The sequence below is a fragment of the Gavialis gangeticus genome, unplaced genomic scaffold (genome assembly GCF_001723915.1).
Source record: "Gavialis gangeticus isolate Ggan-Ray unplaced genomic scaffold, GavGan_comp1, whole genome shotgun sequence".
Classification (NCBI taxonomy): domain Eukaryota; kingdom Metazoa; phylum Chordata; order Crocodylia; family Gavialidae; genus Gavialis; species Gavialis gangeticus.
The window spans coordinates 5,757,080-5,778,167 of record NW_017729023.1 but is presented as its reverse complement, the minus strand read 5'-3'; the positions used below and the strand labels follow the sequence as shown (position 1 = coordinate 5,778,167).

The window sequence follows — 21,088 nt, the reverse complement described above, 5'->3', positions numbered from 1 at the left end:
GGAAAGGGAGAAGACGGAAGTTAATGTCTTGAAGTCGAATGATGAGGATCTGTAGAGGCACCGTGCATGGTGGAGCAGAAGTACTCTCAGGTTCCATGGCCTCAAAGATAACTTCCAGTGGTGGCCTGTTTTTGGAACAAGCATCCAGGACAAGGATAGAAAGGATGGATTGGGGTGAGATGAAATGTCAGTGGCCAGATCTAGTGAGAGAGAGAATCCTTCCCTGTGGCCCATCTTAGAGATGATAAGTGAATGCAGAGAAGGGGAGTCCATGAGGCATTTTTATAATGACTGTCAGCCATTATTTTAAGGATAGAGAGTTAGTTTTCCTTTCTGCTGGGATTTTATTTTTCCAGTTGTGAGAAACCATATCTAGGCAGACAGAAATAGCTCTGGGATTTTACAAAGGGGAGCAGTTGCAGCAACTGGTGCTTTAGGCTACACACTTCTGCTCTCAGGCTCCTTCCCCACCAGGGCAGGCAATAGCAGGAGCAGTAGCCAAGGAATTATGTTTCAAGGAAGATAAGTAGCCTTCTCCCCTGCTCCCCTCTATTCTCAGAAGCACATCCCCTCCTTGTCCCACCCCTCCTCATTCCCTCTCCTCCCACTTCCCCCCTGCATGTCTCTTGCCTGCCCCAGCAAGATGCTGTCCTAGGGATGAGGAGCTCCTGCCCATTCTAGCTGTGCTGGCAGGACTGTGACAGCAGGGGCAGTGGCCAGGGGCATGTTCTCTCTCCCTGTGCCTACTTCTGCTTCTGGGCTGGCAGGGAGCAGGCAGAGAATGGACATGCACCTGCCTACTGCTGCTGCCGTCACTGTCTGGGGTTGAGCGCAACCCCATACAATCCAGCTGGAGTGGGCAGAAGCTCCCTTTACCCCCAGTTGGAAGGAGAGGGCACATGTCTTTGAGCATGGAGGGAATGGGAAGAGGAGAATATTTACCTTCTTCAAGGCTTAAATCCCCAGCTGCTGCTATAGCAGCATGGTTGGAAAACAGGATGAGGCCACACCACTATACCACTTCTGAATCTGACCCTGAATGCAGAGAAGCTTGTTAGCACATTTTATTTTTGGCAATAAGGCTAAATTTGCTTCATTGGGATTTTCAGCAATAAATGAGCTTTGTGATAAAAAGAACACACACATTGGGCTTCAAAGGAAAATCAGCAGTACACAAACTAACCTCACCTGAAGGCTCCCATTAGTCTTGATCCAAGGCAGGATTCCAGCTGCCAGTCCACTTTAGCTCTTATATAATGATGGTGTGACACATCTTACCAAAAAAACCCCAAACCCTAGGTGTTTCTGAATTTCTGAAAAGTTTTTCCATATGCTTTGCTCTCTACTTTTATAATATGCAACTCACTATCTGTAATTAGATCTTAATTCAAAGTCTGCTGAGATGTAGGAAAAGAAAATAATCTTAAAAAACTTAAAAATAACTCTTTAGAATGTCATTGACCAAAAAGGTTACTCTTACTTATTCTGATCTGAGCTTTAATAGACTTGTATTCATTTATTTTAAAATGTAGGCATATATTTTTACTTCCATAATATGCCCAGATGCAATGATGGCAAGTGTAGGCATAAAAGAACAGAATAGATGCAATTAACAGCACTAGAGTCTGAAGTTCTTGTTCATCAATGCAATGACTGGCTGCATATACTTTCCACCACTCAACTGAGAAAATACCATTTCTTCTTCTGCCTATCTGGCAGTTTGATTTCACTAATCCTGGTTTGTGCTAAGAGCACAAAGAATTGCTGTTGAAAATAACTGTGCTGCCCTATTCTGATGCAGGCATCGTTTCACCCATTTTTCAAATCATAATTTTGTAATTGCTCCAGAAAAAATAATTGAGATGGTCTTATTATTTCATGCTGTTACAAAAAAGGACCTAAATGAATAAAACTGAGTGTTCTGAATTCAGAAAAAAAATCCTAAAATTTGCCCGTAGCTTGAAAGTCACTTTAGGCTCAGTTTCAGGAAGAGTTAACTTTAGTAACTGACTTTTATTCATCTTAGAAGTTTGTACTTATAAAAAGAAGGATCTAATAGCCCTAACCTGAGCCAAGTATTTGGGTCTTTTTTTCCTTAATTAATGCATGTTCCTAACTCTCATTTATTAATACTAAAAGAATTACTTTCTTACAACATAATATGTATATACATGTATATCTAGAAAAATTCCTCTGCCATTCTACCAAAGTCTTTCAAACCTGATCTGCAGTATCCCTGCCCTGCTTTCCTAGTCTAGACCAAACCTGCTAATTTAAGTGTAGCAGGTTTGGGTTGAGAACAGAGCAGACAACTTAACTGATTTTTGAAAAGTTCTGTATGTCAGGATGCAACCTAAGCTTCAACCAACAAAAGCTAGTCCACTGGCCTATGGAGCATCCTCATCTCCTGAACTATGTTTTGTTAATTCTTCCTAGGGATTTATTGCAGTGCTCAACAACATGGGAAACCTAGTGGTACTTCCATCTTGACTACTAAAAAACAGAAACAGAAAAAGAAATTAAATTGTTCCCTGTATTGTTCTGATGTAATTTCTGTTACTCTCAAATGCAAATCACATTGCACCATTTGCAGAACCCAGAACAGTAGAACTTCTGACCCCTAGCTACCCTTCAACCCAAGTCCTATATCAGTAGCAACACAGAGGGGGTGCACAGAGGTACACCCCCTTATAGCCAGCGCTCCCTGCTTAGGCAACAGGCAGGGGAGGCAGGTGGGAGCATCAGCGTCCCCCCTGTGAGCACCGGCTGGAGAGTGGGGGCCCCAGATGAAGTGCCACTGGAACTTCTGGGAGTACCGCGGCTACTTTGGGGAGTCCTGCTTGTGCTTCCCAGTCTGCCGTGGGGGATCCCCCTTTTGTCACTGACTGGCCGCTGGGGAGGAATGTGCCCACCCTGGCTCAGGTGGCACCAGTTGCCTATGGTCTATATATTGGTCCTTTTGGTGATTCCCTGTGCATGTCACCTGATGTAGCCTTTGCTGTACAGTTCTCTGGGATAGGACAATTCTGCTTATCCTTTGATTATGACAGTGTCTATTATAGGCCTTAATTTCTATTATTTATCATCACTGCTTTGAGCCTGTAGGGTTCTTTTTCTCTTGATGTGAAAGAAATGTTAAGACACCCACAATTCAACTCAAATCAAGAGATAAAAGAATTAGAAGTAAAGCTGGTTCACTTGGTTAACATTTTGGAAAATTTAGTTAAGCACACTAAAATTAACTACTGTAAGGAAAAGAAAGCTTTCTTGGTCAGATAGCAAACTCTGACCTTAGCCTCTTGCAAGGGGATGGAGAAGGTCCAGAGCCCATACTGAGATTAGAGTAACACTCTTTCCCCTCTCTCAGAAAGCCTGACTCTCAAGACCCCGATATTAGAACTCATTAAGGTATTAGGTCAGTTTTCCTTTTAAGAAAAAAAAAATCAACCCTGTTGCACTTGGAAACCACATTTCAAACCTAGTGCTTTATGAACACTCAGTTGATAAATAGCAGAAAGTCTTGTTTTAATAATGACTAATAAGTTACAAAACTAAATGACAGAAGAAGACTCTTTCCTAATGTAAAGTGAGCTATATTACCACACAGTCCTTGTATTAGCTGCAGGAGACTGTCCTCATGCAGGCAAGAAACAGTTCTTGTACAGCCTCACAGTGTGGATCCTTTGCTTTTGGCAGGGTGGTGCAGTATGGTGGCTTCTGGGGCTTTTCCTGGACCACACACACCTTGCTGGCAGTTCTGTATTGCTTTTTATACTGTTTTAATTGTATAGCTTCAAAGCATTCCTTCTTGAGAGCTGGTTAATCAAAGTTGGAAAGGGCAGGCAAGGCCAGAATTAACATATTACAATTGTATCCGGTTTGTGAAGTTTTCAAGCTTTTGATCAGTTTGGAACCAAATGGGATGGGTATTAACTGAACGAGAAACCTTTAGGAAGTTGATCACAGAATACTATTTTTCAGTAGCTGTTTTAACAATGGAGCCTAATAAATAGGTGCATCAAATGGCTCATGGAGATAGTGAAGATCAGAGACCATTGGATACGATAGGTGTGAGTTTCAGGAGAATACACATTGGTTTAGCACAATAAGCATTTAGAGACTGACCACCTATTCTGCAAATGCGAGATGAGGATCAAAGGCCACTGGGGACAATAAGGGTGAATTCATTTTGGGTTAAATGAAGTTAGTAGACTGACGTGCATAAAACTTTAGACAGATATTAGAGGTTTGGTTAGGGAAATATGTTCCCCTTTGATTAAAATGTGTTACTGAGGATATATTTAGAGTCATGTTTTCAGTGCACCTTGGCTTATTCTCATCTCTTACAGGCTTTCCTTTGAAATGGATATTTTATTTATTTTGTTTTCTTTAGCGACACTCGGCTCAATTGATATGTAGATGTAGTTTGTAGGCTTTTCCTACAGAAAGCCATTTTGACTTGCTGTGAGTCTTGTTACATTTATGCAAAGACTGTGTTAGGTCTCTGCCAATACTTTTAACCATCAATTCTCAGGTGTGGTAGAAGGTTGAGGACTATTATTATCTTATGGCATGGGTCTGCTATTGGGTACCACAAGCACTCCACTCTCTTATGCCTAATGGGTTGCAAGGCATTAGCGAAGTTTGATTTTCTGGTGGCAGTCTTGTTACCTTAACTGAGTCTTGCCCCAGCCACTGTCTTGCTTTTTTGTGCAAGAGACACTCCAAGCTTTCACAGTTGTCATATGCAGCAGACTGTTTTATTTTCCCCCTAAATCCCACACTCCTAAACAAGGTAACTTCTATCTGTGACACAGCAGGGTGCTCTTTTGCCTTCAGAGGTGTCTCAAACCCCTCTCCACAATCAGCTGCTTGGCTACTAAAAACAAGCTGAGATGTACTAAAGGGGCTAAATCCTTGTCCTGGCACCTCAGCTTCAGCACAGTTTTTGCCATCTTAAAGCTTTGCATCTGTTGTCTGGCTTGTGTGAAAAATTACAGATCACCACTCCAATAGAAGACTCCAGCCTGTATAGCCAAATGCTTTGGGGAAAATATATTATATATATAAAAATCATATTTACCACAGACAATAAGGACGTTTTAAGAAAAAGCAGATTTATTACCTAAATAAGAAAAGTCAGAAAAATTAGTATATGCATGTTGAGATGGGCAGAGATATGGAATAAAACAAGAATCTATAAAATTTACCCTAGTTTGTTTTACTGTCTAGAAAGCAGCTTCTGATTCTGACCAAGTCAAATTTGCTGCAAGCCAGCCTGTCAGCTTGCATTTCCCAGGCTTTCTGCGGGCTAAGTCATTCAAAGCTCCTTGATCCTTAGACAAATATTAACTACTAAAGCAATTCTTAAGTACTCTTCCTTATCGTCTGATCTGCATACTTCTATTGAATTCTTGAAGAGTGGACAGTATGTCTATGTATATAACTCCTACCCCAAAGATCCAGTCATAACTAGTGAATATCAAACTTAAAAAAATTCTAATCCTACATCCTCATCTATCAAGTATCAATTTTCCTGCTTTTGGTCTGAGTTCGTGATAGTGTCCTGATAGGAGTTTCCTTGATTCCCTATGCTGAATTTGGATGTTGTGGACCCTTCTCAGAGTATCTCAGAGAATCCATCAGGTTTCCCTGTGTTTTCTCTGGATGCCCTACATAACCCCTTCATAGCAAGCAGACACCACACTTTCCAGATCACTGTTTTAAAACGCACGTTAACGTCACCTGCATTTCCCATTCCTTTTTCCCCTTCTTTTACCAATCCATACATTACATCTTCAAAACTAATATCCAAGATGCAATGGTCAAAGCCATGATGTATGTTACAAGAGTAGACCCACCCCTTGTTTATGCTTCCACTTGTAGTAGACCCTGCAGGAGAAGACATGCCTCTCTTCCACATCCTTGTCATGTTTGCTAACATCTTTATTACTCTTGGGCTCAAAAAGCCCTCCCCTCTCCCCACTCCTAGCTTTTGATGATTCCCCACTCAGCATCTCCTCCTCTTCCCTCATCCCTTCTCTTCATCGTCTACCACTGCCTTTTTCCTCTGCCCCCTAGTCAGGCGCAGTTTTTTCCTCTTCCCCAGTGAAACCTCTTTCACTTTCTCTTTGCTCAGTTCCATCTGTACCACCTCTGGTGCCTTCTCTCCCTCCCCCTTCCCAGTTTCAATTTGTGAACCTTCCGCCCCCCACACCCCGCTGATGCTGTGTCTATCACCCCCCCCACACACACTCTCTTACTTGATCACTCATTCCCTCTTCCTGTGCTAGTGCAGCTTCCTCCTCTCCCCTGCCCCCCCCACCATTGCATTAGCTGCTTCAAATTACATCTCCTCCCTCCCCCTGCAAAGTTTCCTCCACCATGTAAGCTTCCATCCCCTTGTCTTCCTCATCGTCCTCTCCTCCCACTTCCGAACCCCCATATTCTGAATGTCTTTGCCTGGCCCGATTTGTGTAGGAATGAATAAATAAATAAATAAATAAATAAATATCGGGCACTCTTTGATGCCCCTTTTCCCCAGAGAGATTACAACTCAACTCCTCCTTGCAGTTTGCCACTATGTGCCGTCTTCCCCTGCACCGGTAACACACTGCGTATTTGCAAAAAGCAGCAAAATGCCCCCCCCCACAATTGCTGCACAGCTTTGGCTGCCTGAAATACGTAACATTGTCTATGGGGCCCCACTTGAGTCATAGAGGGCAAGTGCTTTACCTCCCTTGCTCCCCACATTTTCCTCCTCCTCTGCCATCACCAGTCTGGCTCTCCATGCCCCCGTCCAGATTTGATATTTATCCCTCTTCACATATAGTACTCTCTGTGTACGTCTCTCTACCCATCTTTCTATGTCCGCCGGTTCCAACATATCAGAAAACATTTTCAGAAACACCACCCTCTCCCTTGCTTTCTCCCCTGCCTTGAACAACAATCCCCTTATCTCTTCTCGGTCCGCAATTTATGCATGCCTTCTCCAGAAGGCTTCATAGCCCTCTCTTCTCCAGGAAGTCACAGTCCACATCTAGAAGGTGTATGCTACAACAATGCTAACATCATCTGGATTCACTTCCAGGTCCTCGAAGAGGGCTCTTTCCATAAACTCATTTCTGCCCAGTGCCATGGCCCCTCACAAGCCCTCTTTCTTCAGAGTGACTTTCACCTGCAATTTTATCCTTCTGCAGGGGTCATTCTCTCCCCAGAGGACATAGTCCTTCTGGGCATTCCTCCTGCCATCATCTTCTTTTGAGGCTCTCCTTGGCCCGGCTCCTTCCTCCTCTCTCCACTACTCCTTTGTTGCTGCAGGATCTTCCCTTCTGCCTCTACCTCCATCAATTTTCCTGTGGCTGGCTGTGCCGCCTTCTGCTTCCCTCGAACAACCTTCCATTCTCCCTCCATCCCTTCGTTCTCCTGCTTCCACTCCAATTTCTCATGATCAAGCTCTTTCTCTTTGTTTTGCTGCTTCTTCTCTCTTATTCCTCTTCTCAGTTTTGGTTCTGGAATTGCTTTGGAAGTGCTGGCCACCACCACTCTGAACCCTCTGCGCTGTCGCCACTCCTCCTCCTCCACCATCCCAGACTCCTGCAGCCCTGATTGAGCGGCAGCTGGACTTGCACCCAGCCACTACTCATTCAGAGCCAACAGGCAGAGAAGCACTCCCCCTGGGCAGGAGCTCCTTCCCTGGTAGCAGCCAGGGAAGGACTACCCTGTTAGCCCCAGCCCTAAGCTTATATGTTCCCCTGCTTGCATCTGGTCATCTGACCACCTGCAGGTACTGGCTAATTATCTCATTACTCAGTTGCCCTGGTGACCTGCAGCTGTGGCACCCTGCCTGCCTGCAGAGTTCTCTGGCTGGGATGCTTTCCCTCTAAGTAACAGAGAGCCCTGGGCTGTCTGTTACAATGGGTATAAACTATTAAAGAAGGACGGATGGGGAGATGAGGACGAGTGGCTCTTTATGTTAAACTGCTACATGATTGCTCAGAAATACAGTACGAAACTGGAGCTAGGCCTGTTGAAAGTCTCTGGCTTAGGGTCAGAGAGGAGAGCAATAGGGGTGATGTCCTGGTGAGGGTCTGCTATAGACCACCAGACCAGGAGGATGAGGTATATGAGGCTTTCTTCAAACAGCTAGTGGAAATTTCCCAGTCACAGGCCCTGGTTTTCATGTGGGACTTAAATTATCCAACATCTACTGGGAGGGCAATAAAACAGTACACAGGCAATCCAAGTAGTTTTTGGGGAGTGTTGGAGACAATGCCCTGGTGCAAGTGTTGGAGAGGCCAACTATATGGGTTGTGCTTTTTTTGATCTGTTGCTGACAAACAGGGAAGAATTGGTGGGGAATGTAGTAGTGGATGGTAACTTGGGCAGCAATGACCATGAGATGATGGAGTTCAGGATCCTGGGAAAGGAAGGAGAGCAGTAGAGCAAGGACCCGGGACTACAGAAAAGCAGACTTTGACAAACTTGGGGAACTGGTGGGCAGGAACCCCTGGAAGTCCATTCTGAGGGGGAGAGGAGTCCAGGAGGGCTGATTTTACTTTAAAGAAACCTTACTGAGGGCATAGGAACAAAGTATCCTGATAGGCAGGAAGAATAGCAAGCATGGCAGAAGACCAACTTGGCTTACCAGGGAAATCTTCAGTAAGCTAAAACACCAAAAGGAAGCATATAAAAAGTGGAAACTTGGACAACCAACTAAGGAGTATAAGTGTATTGTTTGGGCATACAGAAATGAAATCAGGAAGGCAAAAGCATAATTGGAGTTGCAGCAAGCAAGGAACATAGAGGTTAACAAAAAGGGTTTCTACAAATACGTCAGCAGCAAGAGGAAGATCAGAGGAAGTGTGGGACGTTTACTGAATGGGGGAGGCAACCTAGTGACATGATTCAGAAAAGGCTGAAGTTCTCAATGCCTTTTTTACCTCAGTCTTCACAAGCAAGGTCACCTCCCAGACTACTGCACCTGGCAGCACAGTTTGGGGAAGAGGTGAGCAGACAGCAGTGGCAAAAGAACAGGTTGGGGATTATTTAGAAAAGTTGGGCATATGGAAGTCCATGGGGCCAGATGCCATGCAACTGAGGGTGTTCAGGGAGTTGGCTAGTGTTTCTGCAGAGCCTCTGGCCATTATCTTTGAAAAATCATAGTAATTGGGTGAGGTCCTGGACAATTGGAAAAGGGAAAAGATATTACCCAACTGTAAGAAAGGGAAGGAGGAGGACCTGGGGAGCTACAGACCAGATAGCCTCACCTAAGCCTCTGAAAAGATCATGGAGAAGGTCCTCAAGGAATACATTTCTAAACACTTGGAGGAGGAAAAGGTGATTTAGGAACAGTCAGCATGGATTCACCAAGGGCAACTCATGCCTGGCCAACCTGATTGCCTTTTATGATGCGATGACTGGCTCTGTAGATGCAGGAACAGCAGTTGATGTGATATAACTTGACTTTAGCAAGGCTTTTGATACAGTCTTCCATGATATTCTCACAAGCTAGCTTAGGAAGTATGGGTTGAATGAATGGGTTGTAAGATAGATAAAAAACAGTCTGGACCACTGGGCTCAAATTGGCAGTAATCAATGGTTTGATGTCTTGTTGGCAGCGCATATTGAGTGGAGTGCCTCAGGTGTCAGTCCTGGGGATGTTTTTTTTCCTCCTATCTTCATCAGTGATCTGGAAAATGGCACAGAGTACACCCTCAGTAACTTTGTGTATTACACCAAAATGGGGGGAGTAGTAGATACACTGGAGGGTAGAACTAGGATTCTGAGAGGCCTAGATAAATTGGAAGATTGGACCAAAAAATATCATGAAGTTCAATAAGGAAAAGTGCGAAGTCCAACTTTTAGGACAGAAGTATCCCATGCACCAGTACAGGCTGGGGACCAATTGGATAAGCAGCAGCTCTTCAGAAAAGGACCTAGGGCAGGGGTGGGCAATTATTTCAGGTGGAGAGCTGCTTACTGAGTTTTGGCAAGCCACTGAGGGCCGTACGGGTAGCCCTGCCCCTTGACCGGTACCCCGCCCGCTAGTCACCATCTTGGGTCCCACCACCTAGCCCTTGACCTTTGCCACCAGAAGTCCCTCCCCTTGCCCCCAGAATTACTGCTTCCTGCAAGGGGTTTTGCCATCTCTGAACAAGAAAAATAGTAAATTATATTCTAAAAATCAAACAGATACTACAACATTCATTAATTTCATTAAAAAAAAATATTTTTGTCCTGATTTACATGTGTTAGTGTGGTGTACCTAGAGGTGATAGTATAATAGCTTAAAATGAAGTCTTACTCTTGTATATTGTGGGGAGGATGGGTATAGGTTTGTTGGTATGTGGGGTGTGAGCGAGGGTTTGTGTGTGTTGGATTTGTGGAAGGGTGGAGTGGTGTGGGTGTGTGGTGTGTGATATGTGGATGGGTATGGGTGTTGGGGGCTGTAAGTGTGTGGGTGGAGGGTGGCTGGGGAGGGTTGTGGCTTGCTTGAAGGGGGAGGATTTTCTCACAGCCTGTTCCCCCCGCAGCAGGCAGAGCCCCCACCAGCACTCCTGCACGCCTGCGCTCCTGCCACTCCTGGCCCTGGGGCACTGGTGCCCCCCGCCACTTGCCCCCCATCTGCCACTGCTGCCCTTCTCCCGCCACTTCCCCATCCCCCCCAACCTGGCCAGTCTGGTACCATGTCCCAGCTGGTCCTGTGGTCCCAGCACTGCAGCTGGGAACCATGTGATGCTGGAGCATGGTGGGCAGGCGGCGGGGGGGAGTGGGGAAATGGATGCAGCAGGTGGGGTGAAGGGGCAGTGAGTGGGCACACACAGCCTGTGCTGGTCCAGTGGGGCCAGCACCAGCAGGGCCCAGAGCTGGGTGGCAGGGGCTCAGTGGAGCCAGGCTGTGCTGCTCAAGCAGGAAGAGCAGGGAGCCGGACCAGCTCCATAGAGCCCCCGCCAGCCTAGGCCCCACACTCCTGCCACCCCACTCTGGGCCCCTCTGGCGCTGGCCCCAGCGCAGGCCCTGCACTCCTGCCCAGCTGTCACTGTGCTCCACGCGCCCACTTGCTGCCCCTTCCCCCTGCCTGCTGCAGCCATTTCCCTGGCTGCCCGCCCACCAGCCAGCAGCACGTGGTTCCCAGCTGCAGCACCGGAACTGAAGGCACTGTCTGCTAGCCCTGAGGACTGGGACAATCACCTATGGTCTGCCCCTGCCTACCTTCCTCCCTCCCCCCCCCCTTCTTATCTGTATTTCCCTCAGCGCAGAGAGGCAGGAACAGTCCCAGGCCAGAGGCTAGGTAGAAGCTGGCTGGGGCTTGGGGTGGGAGGAGGGGCAGAAGTGGGGTGGGGGCAGGCTGGATTTGCTGCTGTGGATGTTTTGTTCTGTTGCCGGCTCCCCCTGGGTCCTACTGGTCCTGACTCCTGTCATACCAGGGGTAGATAAATATTAATTTTCTAAAATTTTTAGGGGCCCTGCAGGCTGGATAGAATGGCCTGGTGGGCTGGAACTGGCCCGTGGGCTGTATTTTGCCTGCCCCTGACCTAGGGGTTACAGTGGACAAGAAGCTGAATATGAGCCAACAGTGTACCCTTTTTGCCAAGAAGGCTAATGGTGTACTGGGCTGCACTAGTAGAAGTGTTACCAGTAGATTGAGGGAAGTGATTCTTCCCCTCTATTTGGCACTGATGAGGCCACATCTGGAGTATTGTGTCCATATTTGGTCTCCTCACTACAGAAAAGATGAAGACAGATTGGAGAGAGTCCAGCAGAGGGGAGGTGAAAATGAGTAGATGACTGGGAAACATGACTGATGAGAAGCTGAGGGAACTGGGCTTATTTAGTCTGGAGAAGTGAAGACTGAGGGGGTATTTAATAACAGCCTTCAACTACCGTAAGGTTATATAGAGGATGGTGCTGAACTGTTCTTAGTGGTGGCAGATGACAGAACAAGGAGCAATGGTCTCAAGTTGCAGCAAGGGAAGTTTAGGTTAAACATTAGGAAAAACTTTCGTACTAGGAAAGTCATAAAGCACTGGAACAGGCTATCCAGAGAGGCTGTGGAATCTCCATCTGTAGAGGCTTTGAAGAGCCACAGAGGTTTTAAAATCCTTAGAGGTTTTAAAGAGGTAGACAAAGCTTTAACTGGGATAATGTAGGTGGAGATGATCCTGCTTTGAGTAAGGGGTTGGACTAGATGACCTCCTGTGGTCTCTTTCAACCCTTATTTTCTGTGATTCTATGCCAGAAGTATTCTAAAAGTAAAACTCACTTCTGCAATCTCCCTCTGTTACAAAATACTGATGGATTACAAGACCTAGAATAAATTTTATTAATTGCTTTCCCCACTCTGCAAATATAAACTATAAACAGTTATGCTAGCATGCATATTTTGGAAGTCTTGATGCATCCATGTATTACACCAAATCCCCAAATGATTAGTTTTTACACCTGCCTCTTACCACTCGTGGGGATTACATGGCATAGAAAATTTCTTTGTATCAATACACTACTTTTAAGGATGGCATGATGTTATGTGCCTTCAGCTTAAATGGTGAAAGTAGGCTCTGCTGGGAAAATCTTGGGTAGCTAGAATAGCTCTGATATTTAAAATTTGCAAACACTGGGATGCAATATCAGAGGGCCGAGGTTATCTGCTGACAGGTTGTTAAGAAGTTTGGAGCCTGCTACTCAGAAACTGGGATCTCTGAAGCTGGAGCAGGTGGGCAAGTGTGAAACTAAGTAGCAAATATGGACTAGGGATTGAGTGTTGCTGGGTTCCTGGAACTGCTGCCTTAGGAGAATAGATTTTGGGGTGATTGAATCAATGGGGACTCAGGGGGATAGCTTGGAGAGCTGATCTCTGGGATACAGGTAGATATGGGTTCAGGAGTGCTCCAGCATTAAAGGGATGGTCAAAGTTACAATGGTGGGGTAGGTAGACAGGAGGGTGCTTTCTGGGATTACATCAGGGGACTGCATGGTAAATGTGTGGCTATGATCTCTATGGATGGTAGAGGACTGGGATGACTGTGAGTGGGCCACACTGTCTCCTCTGCTTGGGTCTAGCTAGGGGAGAGGAGTCTGTGCTCAAGGTGGGGTACAGGGGTTTCTGATGGTCTGAGGTCAGGCTGAGAGCTGGGAGCAGTAATCCAACACAGGTCAGGTATTCCTGCAACTCATATGATACAGAACATAGACAGGCAACCTAGTTTCCTCAAACTAGGTCCAGAGCAGCCTCCAGTGGCCATCATGGGACTGCATCTTCCACTCATCCCTCAGCCAGGTACCTGATATTTAAGCCAAGATGTGGACAAGTGAGAGAGATGCATGGCTCATGAACGTGTCTGTTTCAAATTTAGTCACTTTTATGTATTATTTTGTAGTATTTATCTATCTTGTTATATTTTCTGCTGCCTCAGGTGACTTATACCTCTGCTTTTTAGGCTTCTAGAGATAACTTATTCTTGTTTGTTTTAGCTAGCAAGTACCTTGTCAATACATGAAAGATTCTTTTATTTCTGCTTCAAGCCAGTTCTCTCTTCTTTCAGCTTTAACAAAATGGAAATCTGTCTAGAACACAGTATCCCCCCAGCAGTTGCGTTCATTTTGTTATTCCTGGTAACCTTAAGAGTAATAGCTATGCCACCAAATTAATCTCAGCAACAGAACACAAGAATTTCATGACCTTCAAAGGTATCTAAATGGGTTTTGATTTCAATGATCCTCTATGAAACTTCTGTTATGATTGCAATTTATCATTTTATGACGTGAAAGGTATATGAGGTTCTCTACTGGCAAGTACAGAGTCAAAGAGCCCTGTGACTTGGTGAACTATGCTCTGTGCAGGTACTGAGGGGAGGGGAAACAAAAGTGTCTAGACACGTTGTTATACTCCTGATTACTGGGGCTGGATCATCAGAGCACAACAGGACTGCTATATCTTCTCTATGTTGCTTATGCCGTAAAGTTGGCTCTAAAGATAAGTTGTTGGCTTGGCTGAACTGGGAATACACTACCTGGGGATTCTGCTTCCACTAAAAATCCTCAGCTGGCCAATTGGACCAGAGCAGGACAAATCACACTTGATCTGGTTCAAGCTATCTGCCTCAGTGGGTTTTGAAAACTAACACAAAGTCTTAACAGCAAGATAGTAGATTTTAGTGAAAGTGAACAGTGCACTGATATAGTAGAGGAGGAGGTGAATCTTCACCCTTCCCTAAATAAGTTTTCTATAAGGATTACATGACATGATTGCCTGCAATAGCAGGGGATTAGATTCAGTGTCCCAGAAAGTCTCTTCTAGTCCTACCTTTATATGTCATTTGTCTCTCATAATTCTTTGTTTTCATTTCTAACTAGGAATGAAGAAGTATCTCGCAATGGTGGATTGGTCAGTTGGTTTGAATGAGGAGAAAACGGCTACATAAATACTATATATTTTTTGCATCTCACAGGGCCCCAAATATAACAGGCACTTTTTTTTAGAATGAAGAATGTAGGAAGTAAAAAACATTTTTTCAGTGCCATGCCTGAGACTCCAGCTCATTTACCCTCAGCCAGCTGACTGGCTCATCCAGCTTACTCTTCAGCTAAAAACTATTGCTATATAGCAGTGGCTATGAGACAGTTAATGCTAGACACTTTTGCTGCTTGTTGGGCCAGAAAGAAGTGGAAGCTATTTTGGCAGCCAGTACAGCACAGCATCTCCATGCTTCTATTCCAGCAAAGCAATATCGGTTTCTCTGCTTAACACATGAGCCCCAGTTTTGGAGGGCTGATTTTTGTGGAAAAGATGTGTATGGAATATGAATAAATATAGCATTACTGGGATCTTTTTTAAAATCTCTTTTCTGCTTCCTTCCCTTTTCCAGTTTCACGTTTCACAACTGTTCTAGTGAATAAGTTTACAGTCAGCTGTGTTTGATAAAGATTAGATTTTAAGGCAATGCAGTAGAATGTAGGTTTGCAAAAAGTGAATTTATAATGTGAAGTCATGAATATTTATTTGCCTCAGAAGGCTGATTCTTGGGATATAGACTCATCCTCACAGGGAACACAAATATACTGTAGTGTTTGTGCTGCTCGCTGCTGTTTCCCTTGCTGCGACTCCATTGGTTCCAGCAGAGTAACAAGAGTGTGAAACTGTTTTAGCTCCATAATGAACCATGTCTTGTGTGTCCAATAAAAAGCAGCTTGGATTCTAACTGTAACCAACTGTTCACAAAAGAGCTGTGGACCAAAAATTTTTCCAAAAGCTTATTATGGAGAGGAGTTTTGGACAACAAACATATCTGATAATGTTGCAAACTACTTTTGGATAAATCAGTGACAAAAAAGAGGAGGAATCTGGTGTACATATGTGAACAGAAAGATATATATTTGCATGGAAAACTGTCCAGTAAATGTATATCTGTTTGTCTTCCTGTGAGTTTCTAATTACTTTAGCTGTAGTCATTTATTTTTTCTCATTGACTGGCAAGAATGCAGTGTTCCCAAAAACATCAATAATTTTCATAAGGAGGGTAAAGCTTAGCATTTTTATTGATGGGGCCAAATTCTCAGTTGCTTTACTCACTGTACAGTTGTTTGCTGCAGTACAATGTAGGTGTTAAACCTTATCCTGTCAAAATGGCAGCATGTTCACTGGTGTTGATGAGGACAACAAAGTGCAAAGCAGTCCCCATGTGGATTATGAACTACTTTCTTCAGAAAGAGCAACATTTATCTCAGATGGGGATGGCAGGGAGTTTGGCTTTCAGAGTCTGTAGGTTGCTGGAAAAGCCCCAGGCCAGCCTCCCTCCCAACTCTGCTGGACAGCCAACCCAGCGTGGCACTGTTAAGGTGAAGGGGGCAGGGAAAAGGCTTAATTCCTCCTTCAGACTCTTCCCTGCAGCTGGGATGTGGCAACACCAGGGGCCACCACTACAGCCCCCTTCCCACTGCTCCCTGGCAGACAGGCAGACCTCAGCTGCAGTGGGGGAAGAGGGGAAGGAGGGAAGAATTAACCCCCTCCCTGCTCACTTTGCCTGGCTGGGGCCATGCCCAGCGGTGTCTCCACTAGGATCGGTCCCTGCTCCAGCTAGAGAGCAGAGGAAAGGGGCAAGCCTTGCTGTGAAGCAGAGAGCCCCACACAGCCCAGAGAGCATGCCGGGATGCTGGGGTTGTCTTGTTTATCTTCAACCAGCAACAGGTCTGGGACAGACGTGGCATAAACTGGTTTGAGCCAAATCTGTTAAGTCTGATACAACATTCAACCAAGTTTCTCTCAAACCAGTTTCAACCATTTTGAAAGCGGTTTATGTGCCCTGAATGTCTGTTCTGTTACAGGTTTAAACCAGTTTCTGATCATTTAAACCAGTTTATGTGTAATACCTGTCCCTAGCCCAAGTGTCTTATCTCTGCAATGTTATGATATCTTCTGTATCTGCTTCCCCTTCACACACAGACCATGTGGGCACCATACAAACCAGGTAATACTGCATAGACTGAAAACAAACCCTTAGAAGAAGGGCCTGTGCACTGCTGTATTGTTTTCAGCTTCACAGTAAGTGATGTTCTTTTTAAAGTGCCAGCTCCTAGGGTCATGTGATTACATAGGAAATCCACTAAAATAAAAAGTACTTTTATAATTCTCTTTGCTGCAGAGAAGAGCTTAAATTAGTGATGTTTGAAGTCTTCATAATAGGTTGCAGGATTTAGCCATTGCACATACCTTGTGCTGACCCTTCTGCGCAGTTGGTCTGAGTGAAATTTCTTACACTGTTGTTGCACAATCACATTTATTCTGAAAAGCAATGAATGGCTTAAGGCAGAGTTGCATTCCTCTGCTTTGTTTACCCCTCGAGAAAATCAATGATATCATGTTGCTAGCACATGCTGTGTCAGTCCTTGGCATTTTGTTTACTTTTCTTTAAGATGAGCTCCTCTGCAGCTCAGCAGCAATCCATCCAGACTCAGTAACATCTGTAGCCCTGTGACCCTGTAATTTTAACTTGTTTTATACCAAAATAAAATAAAATACAGCTTTTTATATAAATCAGGACTGTAAGCCAACTTCCAGCATTTCCATGGGAGTAGTTATCTTACCCAGGCAAGCAGTGGAGTAAGATTCTACTGTAATCAGACAAGTCAAAATTACTCTGAGCTCAGTCAGGGCCTGCCTGGTGTGGAGTTCAGTGTCTGATCTCCAGGTGCTCCCCACTGTGAGCATGTTCACTATCTGAGTGTGAAAAAGAATAGGAGATGAACACAAAGGGATCTAGGATTTTTACAAGTGGGGTGGGGTGCAGATAGTGGGGTGTACCATCCCACATAAAACAAATATTTTTCTCCAGTTTAAAAGAAAATATAAACTTTACTAATATTGCAGGGCTCTGGGCTTTATTACTCAGTTTAAGATCAAAGCAAAAACAAATATAACTTTATTAGAATGTGCATTATGGATGGAAAAAACCAAACTAGGCAAAAATAGTTAAAAGATGTTGTTTCATTAGTCTTGTAGTCATTAGAATTAAATGCACATCTCTTTTTTTTTTCAGATTGATTAATCAAAGTCTCAACAGTGCATCCAATGTTTCACTGGCCGCATCTACACAAGACTCTGACTGTGCAGTTGTTACTGCGCAGTCATTTAGTACTTGCATACACAAGTACTAAATGACTGCGCAGTAACCAGGCTTACTGCAGAGTAGCATTGCCAAACAGCTTTTAGGTTCATGCTACGCAATGCTTCGTGTTACGTGATGCGTAGACGTGGTCACTAAAATTTATTTCCACACATGAGTTAATGCTTTAACTAGAGAGAGTTAAAAACAGTTTGTAGGACTGTGAAATAGGCGCTACTTTACCCCAACCGGCTAACAGACAGAAAAATAGCAAAAAAAAGGATAGCTTGATTAGTGGAACCTCAAGGTGATGAAAAAGGAGAGAGGGTTGTTAACACCTGTGGAATGAAGAGTTTAGAAGGAATTATAATGAGCCATGAAGTTAACTGATTTCCTTACTTGAGCCTGAATAGAAATGATGTTGCCACTGTCAGTCACTTGGCTTTAAACTTTGGGTGGACCAGGAATCAATCAAAAGGAGATGTGAATGCACCACTGGGCCATGTCTAAATTTGCCCTGGGAGATGATTATCACCTTTCCCACCTACCTCTTCATACCAGCTGGTACAGTGCAAATGTGAGAATAAACTTCTACAACTTATTTCTTTGCTGTACAGCAAGAAGGGAGTAGGGAAGACCTTCTGAATGGCCTCTCAGAGGCACTGACTGTCTTTGGCCTGCTGTGGGTGTCCTGAGACTATACATCCCTTCTGCACTGTACCCAAAAGCAGAACCCAGGCTATTACTGCCATACTTATGCAGTCAGACCATCTTCATGCACATTTAATGCCCCCTATCTTGAGTTTGCTTTGAGGTAAAACCACGAAGGTGTGTTTTCAGGTGAGTGATAACATTTTGCAGTAAAACATTTTCTAGCAGTAGCTAACTGTGGACTCAGAGTGATTAAAACATTTGATAGGTAATGAATCCAAATAAAAGTATGCATCAGAGAAAGATTATTAACAAAGATAAGACTGGTAAAAATAATTTGTAGACACTGATTCATTTGAAGGTACAAGGAATAAATTGGAAGGGAATTTTTCCAGCTCTCTTTGCCAGCACTGAAGTGCAGGCCTTTTAATCAGTGCATAGGAAAGCAGTGGCAGAGAAATGCATATATTATAGAGCAGAGCATGATATATCATTTAATCTCTATAAAACTATAAGTTTGGCACAGAAGGTAAAAAACAGTATTTAATAGCATCACAATTTTTTTCCAGAAAGTTAAGCTGAGCCTTGTCAGCATAAAGATTGTTATCCCATTTTTTGCTTGACAGGCAAGCAGTAGCCTAAGTATGGCTGGGCAAGTGCAGAACCAGCCCTAGCTGTTGATTTACAGGGGTTACAAAAATGACATTTTCTATTGCCACCAATGCCCTGGCCAGTACTATCACACAAGGCACAGAAATGGCTCGTTCTGCCTCTGCCTAAAAAGATTTTGATATTGTTGAATCAGGTTGTTATGCAAAATATAACAAAACTATGTTTTCTTGAGAAGTAAACATGAGGGTAAACATGTCAGGTAACCACAGGAAAGGGTAGGAGGCAAATTAAAAACTGCATAGTGGAGGACACAGCAGGAAGAATGAAGATAGTTATTGCCATCATACTGTGACTTGTTCTCTGAAGCTCTCCCCTTTAATTTCAGTGAGTTCCACTTGGAGCATAAAGTCAGACTACAGCCTCTCATATCCAGGAGAGAAGACAATGGTCCTCCCTTCAATCTGTATTCTGGTTATGATAAATAAATATAGTAAGTATCTCAAATGTATCTATTTTCATTTTTTTAATTTAAAGTATTTTGTCATGTGTTTTGATACAATGTTACAGTAATTGAATTTATTGTTCATTATACTCAACACAGCTTTTCTGACACACAGTTAGGTAGGCCTGATCAGTAAACAAATACTGAAGCCAGATCTAATTGGCTGGCTCGGGCCAGTACTCTTCAACTTCTTCATAAATGATCTGGATTTGGGCATCACGTGTGGACTGGCAAAGTTCGTGGATGACACTAAACTATGAGGGAAGGGAGTTGCACTGGAGGATAGGCTGGGGATACAGGCTGACCTGGACAGTCTCGCAAGGTGGGCGGACCAAAACCTGATGGCATTTAATGCAGAGAAGTGCAGGGTGCTCCACCTTGGGAGGAAGAACCAGCATCACACTTACAGGTTCAGCAGTGCTACACTCTAGTACCATGACAGAAAGAGACTTGGGGGTCTTGATTGACCACAAAATGAACATGAGCCCCCAGTGCAATGCTGTGGCCGCAAAGCAAACCAAACTCTGGCATGCATCCACCGATGCATCTCAAGCAAAACCAGGGACATCATCCTCCCACTCTACTCAGCCTTAGTGAGGCCACAGCTAGAGCACTGTGTCCAGTTTTGGACCTCCCACTTCAGGAGGGATGTGGATAAGCTTGAGAGAGCCCAAAGGAGAGCCACCTGCATGATCAAAGGCCAAGAGAGCAAACATTATGAGGAGGGGCTGAGGGACATGGGCAGTGATGTAGGGGGTGCACGGGGGTGCACATGAACCCCCTGAGAGCTCTTGTGCACCCCCTGATAGCAGCGTTCCCTGCTTAGGCAATGGGCAGGGGGGCCAGGTGAGAGTGCTGTTGCCTCCCCAGAGAGTGCCGGCCAGGAGAGTGGGGATGACAGGAGAAGTGATCCCCATGGTCCCCCTGTGGCTGATGGTGCCAACCGGGGGGGCAGGTTCCTCTGCAGCTGATTGCACCGGTCTGGAAGTGCCCCCCACCCCCAGGTCTGCATGATTGGCCACTCCCCGGTTGTTGACTGGCTGCTTGGGGGGCAAGCGCTCCCCTGACTCAGGAGGCACCATTCACCCATGGACATGGGACTCTTCATCCTGGAGCAGGCTTATGGGGGACTTAATGGCAGCTTATAAGTATATAAGGGGGGGTGCACCAGGATCTGGGAGAACGGTTGTTCATCAGGGCTGTCCAAGGGATAACTAGGTCTAACTGCCACAAACAGAGGAGCTTGACCAGGAATTCTTGGGTCAGCTCACCGAGGTAGCAAAAGCTAAGGATGTGGTAGTCATGGGGGACCTGAACTTCCCAGACATCTGCTGCGAAGAGCAGTCGGCTAGGTCCGGGCGCTCACGTAGGTTCTTGGAGAGAGTCCAGGACCTTCATCTAATGCAGAAGGTGCACAGCCCCACCAGGGGGGATGCCTTGTTGGACTTGGTGTTGGCCACGGGCGACAACCTGGTGAGGGGGCTGCGGGTGCTTGACCCCCTGAGCGACAGTGACCACTGCCTGCTAGAATTCACCATTCAGCGCAAGGTGGCAAAGGCAAGCAGTCAGGTGGTGGCCCTAGATTTTAGGAGGGCGAACTTCAACGAGCTAAGGAGGATAGTTGGAGAAGCGCTGAAGACTCAGAGGGGAGGGGAGCCGGGTGTCCAAGGGGAGTGGTCGCTCCTTAAGGAGACGATCCTCCAAGCCCAGAGGAAGGTAATCC

At 45.0% G+C, this 21,088-nt stretch overlaps 1 protein-coding gene across 1 annotated transcript in view; it reads left to right on the top strand.

The window, feature by feature from the left end:
• NPFFR2 (neuropeptide FF receptor 2) overlaps positions 1-21,088 on the top strand; it is an 89,324-nt gene that overhangs the window by 41,301 nt on the left and 26,935 nt on the right. The window contains exons 2-3 of the mRNA XM_019516764.1: positions 16,442-16,540; positions 19,249-19,353. The gene's annotated coding sequence lies outside the window, so the exon portion shown is untranslated. The remainder of the gene's footprint in view (positions 1-16,441; positions 16,541-19,248; positions 19,354-21,088) is intronic.